The sequence below is a fragment of the Mya arenaria genome, chromosome 16 (genome assembly GCF_026914265.1).
Source record: "Mya arenaria isolate MELC-2E11 chromosome 16, ASM2691426v1".
Taxonomy (NCBI): Eukaryota; Metazoa; Mollusca; class Bivalvia; order Myida; family Myidae; genus Mya; species Mya arenaria.
The window spans coordinates 2,252,799-2,266,231 of record NC_069137.1 but is presented as its reverse complement, the minus strand read 5'-3'; the positions used below and the strand labels follow the sequence as shown (position 1 = coordinate 2,266,231).

At 32.8% G+C, this 13,433-nt stretch overlaps 2 long non-coding RNA genes across 2 annotated transcripts; both read left to right on the top strand.

The window, feature by feature from the left end:
* Positions 1–9,334: 9,334 nt before the first annotated feature.
* LOC128222610 (uncharacterized) lies at positions 9,335–10,625 on the top strand. Its single transcript, XR_008259177.1, has 3 exons — positions 9,335–9,356; positions 9,861–9,974; positions 10,515–10,625. It is a non-coding gene; the product is annotated as an uncharacterized LOC128222610 (long non-coding RNA).
* Positions 10,626–11,387: 762 nt separating this feature from the next.
* LOC128222608 (uncharacterized) lies at positions 11,388–12,833 on the top strand. Its single transcript, XR_008259176.1, has 3 exons — positions 11,388–11,436; positions 11,977–12,115; positions 12,683–12,833. It is a non-coding gene; the product is annotated as an uncharacterized LOC128222608 (long non-coding RNA).
* The last annotated feature ends 600 nt before the right edge of the window (positions 12,834–13,433 follow it).

Below are 13,433 nucleotides of genomic sequence, written 5' to 3'. Positions count from 1 at the left end.
TGTCTTTGCCTAAAGATAATAGGAAAAAGGTGATAAAGTTGTGTACCAAACGATTCGTTTCCCGATGAACAAAAACCACAGTTATGGCTCTTGGATTAGCAAAGAGTGGAATTTCTGGCCTTCTGTCGCTCAAAACTCCAAAACTATATTGTATAGAGTCATGAAACCTTAGAGAAACGGGTGATCTTGTTGTCCACCTTGGGCTTTTATACCCTCTGCACCTTGTAAAATAAAAGTTAATAAGCAAATAAATTATTTTTGTGGACTTGTTTTGCTCATAACTCTATTAAAATATATTACCTACAGTCATAAAACCTTAGTTGCATCTAATGATATGAATGAAGAAAGTAATATAAACATATACTAAGTCCCTGTTGTTGGCACAATGTTGAATGTTTTTCTTGAGTTTTGGGGTTAACCGCAGAACCCTAAGAAAAGAACAGCAACACTTGTCCGTCTAGGTGATCGGTAATTAAACCCACATGCGTCCAATGCATGGAACCGAACGCCTTGTGGAGAATCGATGCGGTAGCTACTGTGCTAACCGGACTACCGGATGCTTGGATAGTAATACCAAAACAGACGACAAAAAACATACTGGTTAAACATGTTGATATAAAAGTACTATAGAGTGTAAAAGTGTTTGTTTAAGTGTAAGATCTTAACATATTTCACCGAATGAGCACCAAAAGCTATATTAAACGAGGATTGTAGCCGCGAGATAAATATTCACATTTCGTGTTCAAGAATTGAAATATATTGCGAACTGAAACTAAATCAAACGATTTTATATTTATATTGTTTTATATATTAGCTAATGTTTTGCTTAAGTTGGAAGAAAATGCTAATCCGAATCCATAATTGCACTTGATATTTGTATTAATCTCATTATATCCGATTAATGATGTATCACGTGATAATGTTATTGTGTTCATAGTTATTATAATATTTAGTAAAATAATTGTCTGTGAACGTTTTAGGTGATGAAGTTATGCGTAAGTACATTAGATTTATTATTTTCAATTGCCTATATAATTTAAATCTCAAGAACATAATATTCGAATTTTTTTGAGGCAAACTTAAAACTAAGCACAAATGATGTAAGGAGAGGTGATCAAGGTCAAATAATACCAAACGAGTGACACTCACTGTCACAAGCCAATAAACACCAAACGAGAGACACTTACTGTCATAATACAATCAACACCAAACGAGAGACACTCACTGTCACAAAACAACTAACACCAAACGAAAGACTCTCACTGTCATAATACAATCAACACCAAACGGCGAACACTCACTGTCACAAAACAACTAACACTAAACGAGAGACTTTCACTGTCATAATACAATCAACACCAAACGGCGAACACTCACTGTCACAAAACAACTAACACTAAACGAGAGACTCTCACTGTCACAACCAACACCAAACGAGAGACACCCAATGTCACAACGCAACAAACACCAAACGAGAGACACTCAATGTTACAATACAACTAACATCAAACGAGAGACTCTCAATGTCACAACACAACCAACACCAAACGAGAGAAACTCAATATCACAGCACAACCAACACCGAACGAGAGAAACTGAATGTCACAACACAACCAACACCAAACAAGAGAGACTCTCTTTGTCACAACACAACCAACACCAAACGAGAGAGACACTCACTGTCATAACACAACCAACACCAAACGAGTGACTCGCAATGTCACAACACAACCAACGCCAAACGCGAGACACTCAATGTCACAACACAACCAACACCAAACGAGTGACTCTCAATATCACAGCACAACCAGTCCTAAACGAGAGACTCTCAATGTCCCAAGACATCGTACGTTACATAAAACTGAAATCGTCATAAGAGAAAAGTTCGGTTTCGGGTATTATGGCATATTTTGTATTAAATCTATTCAATGTTTCACGTTTGTTGTCCTTGTCCATTGTTATTTAAGACAAAGGTCGAGGAAGGATGTTTATATTTACAATTTTTACAATTTGGACTTTTCCTTTTTGTTTTTAATACATTTGTGGCATTTTGTTTTGCATAAGACATATATAAGACAATTATAAATGCATATAATTCCTGTCAATTGTTTGAAGGTATTTCAAATATATAGTCGTATATCAACACCACAAATTCTTCAAGCAATGCATCAAAGAATCTATTGATTTTAAGTTAATATGCATGCGTCGCGGATGGGTCTCTTTTTCTTATTTCTCTTGAATGCATATATTTCCAGGACGAACTATTATTTCATCTTCTATTTATTTAACCATATGCTAACATAGTGCATTGATTTTTAAAAGCAATAAGTGTTTTGACATTAGCAAATAGTAACACATACTTTGTGTATCTATGTATTTTTTTAATATATTAATATGTATTTATTCTTAAATATCAGTATTTGCTGCTAGAAAAATCAACAACATGAAATTACGGTGAAACTCAGTACCTATCTGATATGTTTATGTCAATTTTATAGTCCTATTTTATAGTCTAAAATCATATGTTTGATATATATATATATATATATAATACTTGAAATAAACAACATTCTAATGAATAAGTGCCGTACATAATTATCGTTGAAAGACCACTAGGACTATAAGACTGTAATTTTGAATGTTCTTGTGGGAGCATATATTGTGTGGTTATACTAACCAATTGCATGTATCGTTTGTAAGTAAGTGAGTGTGGTTTAACTATACCATAAATACTTTAGTATCGTAAATTATGTTTAAAGCACCACATTAAGTCATTCAAAATAATATTGCCATATAAATTTAGAAAATGTTTAACAGGTTGTGGCCACATATTGTCTTTGAGAGTTTGACGTTTGTAAGAATGTTACATTCTGGAATACTAGAATAGAAACAAGTTCCTAATTATAATCATTATCTTTTTCAGCCCTAGTTTATGGTTGTAAGTAGGAATATATATATATTATTACAAAAAATGCAGCCTGCACTTTTCATATTAAATATGTGTAAGCTTAAGCTTTTTTCGTATGATCCTGCGATGTAATTAGAGAATATACGTTTGAAAATGTCGGTTGATCGGCCAGTCAGTCGGTTAGTAGAACATTTCCCGTCCGACCATTATGGTATTTGACAATGATCGAAAAATCATAATAACAGTTAACAACCACGATATATGAGTTATTAGTTGAAAAATTTAGGAATTTTAGGTTTAAGGTCGCATGTAACAATGATGACAAATCATTGTCGTACACATAAATCAATAACTGATCGATTGGACTGGATTATAACAGCTAAACAATTCAATAAGCTTAGGTTGTGGCCAGTAACTAAAGAACCTTAACAAAAAAGCATGCATATTTACAGATAAGTGTTTGTTAAGAGCTGATTTATTCACATTTCACACCTAAACGCAGAAAAGCAATTGTTTGTGTCAAAGTTGTACTAAGGATTCATAATGTTAAAAAAAACTCGTGTTTTCGACGTGTGAATGTTCGAAAATATAGCACTGTAAACACAACGTATCAAACGCAAGACTCTGACATATTTACTTTTTTCAGTTTATATATTTGTAAATGAGTAGGGAAATACAATACGTTGGGGGATAGTTTTTGCTTTATATTATGACTACGCGTGCTGAAACGTTTGCAAATCAATAATGCGGTTCAAGACTTTAAGCGAATGAATCATGTAAAATGTTATCAAATTGTTTTCCAAGCATTTAAAACATGTACAGAAACTAAGTATGTCATGGCTTGCAACATTGACACATATTGTGTCACCTGGAATACGGGAGAATCAGTTAAGTCGTGTGCAGAAAACGATTTGTTTAGAAATAATTATTATATATTTTGATGACATTTACGGACAGTATGTATGGGCAAAACGGCTGTAATTTAGATATTTATAACAATGAAATACTATTTTCCATTTTTTGTAAAGGGTAATTAAACAACCTTAGTCAGATCAAGATTAAATTTAACAGAAGCTAGTATGTTATTTATATTTACATTATATTGTTATTTAGAATATATGTATGTCAGGTCAGCTGCGTCATATGCATAGTTCAGGTTATTTTGTGCAATGTTTTAGTAATGCATATCTCAGAAAAAGTTTTCCCACGAAAATGACATAAAATTCGAAAATGCAAATTATCATTACATTTATCTTCTTTTATTTTAGATCATGGTACAAGTAAGTAAACCATTTTACCTACTTCGGTGCTTTATTGGAACACTTTATTAAGAGAACATACTAAGTCTGATAGAAAATCCCTTTTGTCAACTGTCTATTATGTCTGGAATTTTATTGGAAAAGAGGTCACCTTCTTTGTTTTGAACTTTGGTAAACGGCTTCTGGCCAAAGCTTTCATACACTGTTTTCTAAACGTTGGGTAGAGCTATAATTGCAGGCAAGTAATTACAGTATATTTGTTTTCAGTTATGAACGTTACATTTGTTGATAAAGGTCAATTTACTTCACTCAAGTTTGTTATTTACATGTATGTATGTTGACTGTCAATGAAAACGTACCACTAAATGATCCGATGTTAATTTCTAACAGTAGTCGAGCACCGTTTGGTTAGAAAAAGGTGCGGATAGATCAATATTGATGAAACATTTGCAAATGTTAATTTCATTGTATTTTATTATATTTTTGTATGTTTGAACCGGTTTTTTTTCGCGGTATCACGCGTTTCTAGGTTTGGTACACCACATTCCATACGAACAATGCAAACGTTTACGACAATAATAAAAAAAGCTTTATACAATCGGTCATTATCATTTACAAATGAATAAGTTTCCTTCTTTAGGTACAGCCTCCAAACAGCCGGTCAATGTTTTATATCTGTCCATGTTAGACTCAGTGGAAGGAGTATTTTCCGATTACTTTAACTCCTCGACAGCCTAACGATAAATCAAGACATCGCTGTTCATTGCTAATCAAATCGAATTAGCTGTAAAATGAAATATATCTCTATATCATTTCGAAAGCGTTAACACATTTCTAGAAAAAGGACTAATAAATCCAGGCAGCTTCCTTTGCTTTTATTTTATGGCGCCAAGATTGTCTTGGACCCCAACAATGACATATTAAAACGTCTATTTTTGTTTCGCTTCGCGTGAGTTACTGGTATATGAATAATGCAAAATGACGAGAGAGAGAGAGAGATAGAGAGAGAGAGAGAGAGAGAGAGAGAGAGAGAGAGAGAGAGAGAGAGAGAGAGGGAGGGAGGGAGGGAGGGAGGGAGGGAGGGAGAGAGAGAGGGAGAGAGAGAGAGAGAGAGAGAGAGAGAGAGAGTGTGTGTGTGTGTGTGTGTGTGTGTGAGAGAGAGAGAGAGAGAGAGAGAGAGAGAGAGCATTCAAATACTTTATGAAAAGGGATTATTGATACAATATCCAATATACAAGTTTGTATATATTTTGGGACGTTTAACAATTTTATTATTACAATGAAACAATATTCGTTATACATACAAATTAATTAACTTTAATATACTACCAATTATTATTGCTCGAAAAAGAAAACATGCAAATTGATAAATATCAATGTAAGTAATATCCTTTCATTTGCATTACAGCTTTGCCCCGTAAGTATTGAATACGTTACTTTATTTTTCGTATTTAGATCTTAAAAGTCAGAACCGTTGACAAGTGTCCAGACTGATGTATTTTGCGATGTAAACATATACTTTTGATCATTGAAGACACATTTTGATGGCATTTAAGACAAAGCAATGAAAATGCTTTTTGATAAAGGGCATACATGTAAATGTTTTTAATTGTTCGGGGTTGTTTTATGTTTTTTTTTTGTTTTGTTTTTTGTTGTCTTAGATTGAGTCAATCTTTGCATATATGTCTGGAAATAAGTGATACAAGACTGCTGACAAAATATCAGATCGCAGTTTGTTTAATATTTACGTTAATAAATGGATATGTATGGGTAAAATTATTACTAACGCTTAAAGAAAAAACAAAAAGTTTTTCGGCAGTTTTTCAAACAATTGAGACTTGTTCTATTGTAAATCATATTATATGAGTGAAACGAAGGCATTTATACCAAAATCAGCTGACTAAACCTATAACAAAGCTCAAAACTGTCAATCTGTGAGATTGCAGCTTCAATACTGGATAAATTGATTGAACTTTCAAATTGATATCAGTATATAAAATGTGTGTTTTATTTGTTATATATAGCACCGACCCGTAAGTATAATTGTACTCTATTTTTTTAAAGAAATATTACCTTCAGCATGACTATAATGAAATAATGAAAGAACATACATCTTTTGAGTATATAACGAACACTTATAAATTGCCAAAAAGCAATATCCACAAACAGTTTGTATATACCGCCATCTTCTGCATCAACACTGTCATTTAAATATTATATTTCAATGAAAACAAGCATGGAAAAAAATATAAAAATGTGATATGTTTACTGTGTTAATAATTATATCTATATCATTTTTACTTAAGCTTTGATTTCTTTACAGCTTATATCCAAGGCAAAGGTAGGTTTAATTAAAGAAAAGCACTGCCTGTTGTACAAGTTACACACTATGGATCAAAGTTAAAGCTGTACCCATATAATCATGTGTTGTGACAGCTGTCACGATAAATAGTGTTATGTAACTTTCATTGTAGCCACACTTGAGCCAGAGAGAAAGTGGGTGTAAGAACCACCATCTTGTTATGAAATAGACTTTTAGTCTGCTTTTGAATGAATGAATTATATATGAAGGATGCTACCTATGTGTATAAATGGATTGTGAACACTTAACTTACATTGTATGTAACCGCGACGCAAGATTACCGTTCGGTTGTTTCTCAAATGTTAGGATCTTATATTGCTACATGAATCTGATTTAACGCAGATTTATAATAGATATAGAGTGTGTTTCGAAAGGATCACCCTTGCAGAATGGAATGTAATATGATATTTTGATAGCGCTAAGTAGAGCTAGTAAATATTTTTCAAGAATAAAATGTATACCACCAGCAAAAATATAGCCATTTCCATTCATGACTGCGGTAGACGTTACTGCAAAGGCGTTTCTTTTAAGAGAACACAACCATTGTAGGTGCTTAACATTAATTAGTTTGTTAATTGTCATCGTAGTACAAACGCGCGCTACGTTTTATTTTATCTAGATATTAACTTGGGAGCTGTCCTACGAAGTAAGTTTCCAGAAACGTGGATATGGGAAACACACACAGTAGGGTGAGTACGTTCCTTTAGATATCTTTACTTGTATGCTTAAATTGTTATATACTACGTGTTTTTATATATCTCATAAATCAATATATTCATAAAAACGCTGTGTATCCGCATCAGACCAAATAAAGCACGCAATGATTAGACCCTCAGTCTAAATGCTCAAGTATCCGACGTACAATTGGCATATCCAGGTACGTCTGTGATGTAAAATGTTGATGCCTAATGAAGCAATATGATTTTGGAATTATTTGAACGGACATTGCTTACTAATTACTTATGTACAATATATGAAAATACGTTACATATAAACTTAATGCAGTTTGTATTTGTGTTCTTTATTCTTACTGAAATTGGAACATATTTATCGAACTGTTGAGGTCGAAACAGCGGGTTTGCAACAATTGGATATGTAAAGCATACACTTATTCTTTTTCTACACAATACATCCTTTGAAATAACCAAATTAATATTTGGAACCAGGACTCTGATGCTTTAAACATAAAACATTTGCTTACAGCTTAATAATGCAAATGTACCTTGTGATAATAGTTTTAAACATATAGAAAACATACATTTACTTCTTAGTTTCCAAATAGTTGTCAAGGTTGAAAGACATTGACACTTAAGTATTTTATACTATAAAGATTCTCTCTGCGGTATTCGCCCTATAAAGCTGGATAGTGGTATAGTAAATATGTAATTCAATTTACAGTGTCAGGTTTATTATGACAAATCCGATCTTAAACAACATGTTCTTGTATTGAAAAGGTGTAACAATATCTGTAAAATTAAGCGATTTTCACTAAACAACAATGATGATATGCTCCGTACATATATCTTTTGAAATTTCGTTGGTATTTCCGATGCATTTCTTATAAATAAAGCATCATGTTGAACTCTAGAACTTACCATACATTATATGAGACTCTATCACAGCTATATTCTCACTCTTCGTTTCTCTAATTATTTATTCCTAAGTGGCCTGATTATTTTAAGTCTTTGTCTGATTATTTGCTTACACATTGATGGACAAGACTTTTAAACTAGTATAATTCTATCTAAAAGTTGTGTACTTACACGCTCAACACTCTTAAGCAATGTTCATACAGTTAAACTTATCATTAAACGTCTCCCTAACTTGACTTCTAAAGACCAAAACTATTTTATTAGCACTTGTTTCTCTAAGTTATGACCCCTAAACACGTACGTGTTTTGATATTCTATATATTGATTGGATGCAATATTGCACGTGTTCACAAGCAAATAGGTAAGGGAACATGGTCATCAAGTCATCTATATAAGCATATGGTTTAAGAACGACATCAATACTAATCATTTTATGAACTCAGTTATATGAAACAACTTTTGATCAATCGGATTAATCATTGTAAACCATTTTACAGCAAGATTTCTTATGTTAAATGGCCCATGAATCTGATGTATCATCAAAAAAGTAAAGAAATTAGGGGAGTTGGGTTGGGGATAGAGAGATGGAGAAATTAGGAATTTGGCGAGAAGAGTACTGATTAGAGAAATAGAAAAATAATGAATGGAAGGGATAGGCGTCTGGGGGGAAGATATATGGAGAAAATAATAAATGGAAGGGCGAGGCGTGTGGGGGAAAGAGATATGGAGATAATAATAGGAGAAAGGGGTGGGGGGATAATGGAGCAATAATGAATGGCATGGGGGAGTTGGAGTGCCATAGAAACATGGACAAATAATGAGAGTAATGGAGGGTAGGGTAGAGATATGGAGAAATAATGAAAACATATAAAGTTTGAGAAAGGAAGGGGAAGAGATATAAATAAATACTTGCAGGGAGGAGGATCGGAGAGATAAAGAAAAAAATAAAGTAATGGGGTGATGATAGATTGATTTATAGAAAATATAAACAATATGCTACGGTCTGCAAATAAACTAATACACCACTTACAACGTTCAGGATAGTGTAAAATGTGTGTGTCAATTTTCTCTGAAGATCAAAATAACTTATATTATGTTCAATATTTTCTAACAACAGAACAAGTGGAGAAATTCATCTGACGCGTGAGGTACCCGACTCGATGACGTCATGGATTACATCAGTATTTGCGACAAATGACCAGAGTAGCTTCGGAATTGCAGAAAATATACCTAAGGTACAAATACCGTAGAAACGGTATAACGTATGTTGAACATTACCATCGTTAAATGTATAGCTGATTCTCTTGGACAAATTCTAAGAAAATGTTTGTTGTGAATACTAAATTAGTTTATTTTAGGAATAATTGTCGTAGCGAGAGGAAGATAATAACATAGAACGATATTTATTAGAAATAAAACCGTTTTTAACCCAAACTCTGTTAATCGTCTGGTTATTGGCATTAGATCTACAATAACAATTCAATATTATTTTCAGGACATACATTTCAATATAGTTATTGGACAATAATATTCCACAATCACTTTACAAAAGTTTGTTAAATCTTCGTTTACACAAATTTCCACATAATGCTTATTAGCTTGAAGAGAGAGAGAGAGATTCTGTCCAGTTTTTATTGTTTAATATATAATGATTATGCCTTTTCCTTCGTATGATATATTAAAATAAATAACGTTTAAACCAATATCAATGACAACTCCTTGCCAATATTGAAATGCAGGTCACTGTACGAAACGATTTCTTTATTACGATGGACCTCCCAGAAACAATCGTGCAAGGAGAAGAATTCCTTCTGCAAGTTACTGTATTCAATTATCTTCCAAGTACGCAACAGGTACGCTAGATATTATCGCATCGCTTTCTATTGTAATCGCAATTATTTTGTTATTGTTTCCTACATAAGCAACATTTAAAATATAGATCATTTAAATTGCATACGTTTTAATATTTTGCCACGTCACTCAATGTACGTCATGATTGTGTATTTTGGCTACACATGAAGTCTTTATCTGCTGTTTTACATTCCGAATCATCAAAACAGATACATTGCATATCTTTTAAAACTTCAAATGTATTGTAAGACTGTGTATTGTATCAATTTGGTCGATATTTGTGCTGTTGTGCCATGTTTCTTGTTTTTGATGTTTTTATTTTTTTGTGTTCTATGTCTTTAGCATTTACCCTGTGCAATTAAACGGGGATTATGTTTAAACATTTGGCTACTGATCTTGTTTTCGTAGTTCTTTACATAAGTATGGAATACTATTTACATTCAGTTACTTCAATTGTTAATCTTATGACTGACAAATAAAACTGTAATTATTAGAATAGATTAAAGAGACAGTTACTTTCCAATAACCACTGTATTGTACAGGTCTCTGTCCAAATTCAACATTCGGACGACATGGATCATCCTATACCGGCTGCATCTATTACAATTGTGGACTCAATAGGCAACACAATTGATAGTTTAATTCTTCTTTCGTTACATTTAGAGGTAAGTAAGACTGTTATGTACTGCTCGCCTACCATCATGCTACAAAACATTTTCAAACGAAGACTTATAATATAAAAAAGGAAATATCAACCTTAAGCCTCAACACTTTATTACTTACAGAACATAATAATGGGTGCTGTGATGTCCTTAACATTTATAATATAGATACTTTTTTTTTCAAGACATTATTCTTAAATCATTTAAAAAAAACAGCAGTCAACAAATAAATCTTCTGTAATACATTCAACATATAATAATAAAAATATAGGTATGACAAACAACATTGGCCTAGAAAAGCTGCTTTAGACATACACACTCCCTTCGTAAACCGCTGGCAACCAAGGCTGATGCGCTAACAGGATGCTTGTTGAATTCGAGTATGCATTTCAGATTAATGGGATGATGTAAACATAAAAGGCAGCCAAGCTAAGAATCTAATTCTATATTCATACCTTACAACATTCCTCATGTTGCGCTGCGGACAATTGTGTTTTGTTCTTGGTGATTGTTGCATATGTGTTCATTGGATTTGTTTTTCTTGCATGGACAAACTATTTCGTTTAAAAAAAATGTGTTCACCCCAAATTGAGCCGGGGCATTTTAATACATTTGAAAAAAACATTACACAAAACACAATACACGCTGTATATTCCAGGTAAATTCGGGAGAAGGTAAATCTACTTTTGTACACTTTACTCCAACTACAACTGGGATGATAACAATAACTGCGGAGGCTAAAGCAGGGGATCTCCTCAGAGCTGCTGCAGTTGATAAAATACAAAAACAAGTGATTGTCGTGGTAGGTGTCCAACCGAAACTGCTCATCATAATTATGAAAAATGTAGCGAATTCGAAGATTGTTTAGGTTAAAAGATTATTTTATTTTTTGAAACAACTTCATATAACAATCAAATGCTAGGTTTTAAGAGTTTTGCTGGCCCATTTATAGGTGTGTACAAAAGGGTCGTACATTAGAAAAGTACATTATATCGAATAGTAAAGATATCAATGTGTTTGTCAATATAATTGTTTTACACTAACGTTCGTTGGAAAGTATGCCAGAGAATGAAATCCGAATTAATTCTTTCGAAATGGATTTGAAATAGGCTAGATATTTCAAGATAAGATTTATCATCAAGAAAAACCATAATCAGTTTAACCATTTTTCTGTAATTTGTTACATAAATATATAACAAAATGAAACAAATGTAAATAATTTAGTAGTATTTCTTATTATCACTTAATGTTGTTTTCGCAAACTGAGCTACTCGGAGAAGGCAAACAAGTTGATAGTTTCTTAGTGTGTTGATAATTTGCATGTTTACGCAATATTTTACAGCCATATGGAATTTTAAAAAGGGAAAACATTCAGGAACTCGTCAATTTGACGCATTTATCCAGCCAACTGCTCACCGTGTCCCTACAAGACCCACAGCATATGGCCCCGGGTAGTAAAACTGTTACAGTTAAGATGACCGGTAAGCCAATCTCATTCCGTGTGTGCATTCAGAGATAAAACAAAACACTGTTGTTTTTTTGTAAATGCGCTTTTTATATGTTTTTGCACATGTTTTAGTAATGTTCCCATTCCTTGAATACAAAAGTCATATGTCATACCTTGAAATGTTTCAAAATAAGTCACCCCATCTCTGATGTGAGTAATTGATAAATTTAAGTGAAAACATTATTAACTGGTTCAGGGAACTGGCATATGTATGGTTCAGATATCGAAGCAACAGTGATAAATTCATAGATTACATGATTTCATGGCAATGTATTGTACCAGTTAACAATTTAAACAGTGTTTCTTGTTCTTTTCTTTTTTTTTGTTTATGGGGACGACCCTTCAACATAGCAACAAAGTACATTATGTTCGTTCGTTTGTGATATTTTATTTTGTTTGCATGTCATAACTAGTGATTATAGTTGGTTCAAAGGTAGAGTGTGTGACCATTTCATTTGACTTCCAATACTTTTATTTTTAGTGACATTTGCTTCAAGCTACTTGATGTAACCTGTTTATTTACCAAATATTATATGTTTAGGGAACTTCATGAAGCCAAGCATTGATGGTCTACAGGGTTTGCTGAAAATGCCGCACGGTTGTGGGGAACAAAATATGGTTGACTTTGCACCTGATGTTTACATTGCTAAATATCTAAAAACAGTTGGAAAGCTTACTAAGGAGATAGAGGATAAGGCTGTGCAGCAAGTGAAATTCGGTATTATACCTAATCTCATCCGCATCACTGTTAGTGTATCATGTTCGCAAGATTAATACAATAAAAATAAATCAGAATAACAGTAAGACTATAAGACACATTTCATATTCAATATTGAACTCTACTGGAGAAAATATATTGATACTCTTTGATGTAATTGTATTTGAGTAAATGTAATGCCTGAAATACTTGATTGGCGTCAACACTATTGGATTAATAGAATTTCAGGCGAATAACATACAGTACATATTGTTTACATTATAGCAAGATCGTCTTCTTGTTATATCAAGACTAAGATCAACAAGACAAAATGTGTTTCATTTCGCGAGTATCAAAGGACCTGTGAATCAATTACAAGCATTTTTTTTTTAATTTTCGTTCCATGAGTACAAAGATTGTCCGCAGACTAGTAATATTCGCAAAAAACAACAAGTCATTCATTTCCATAAACTAACTCTATCGATGACCTATATAAATTAAAACCCTCAGAAATAAATGTTACACTACGTTTAACATGTCACGTCCGATAGTACATGTTTCTACTGATTTTAAAGGTTATCAGAACGAATTTAGA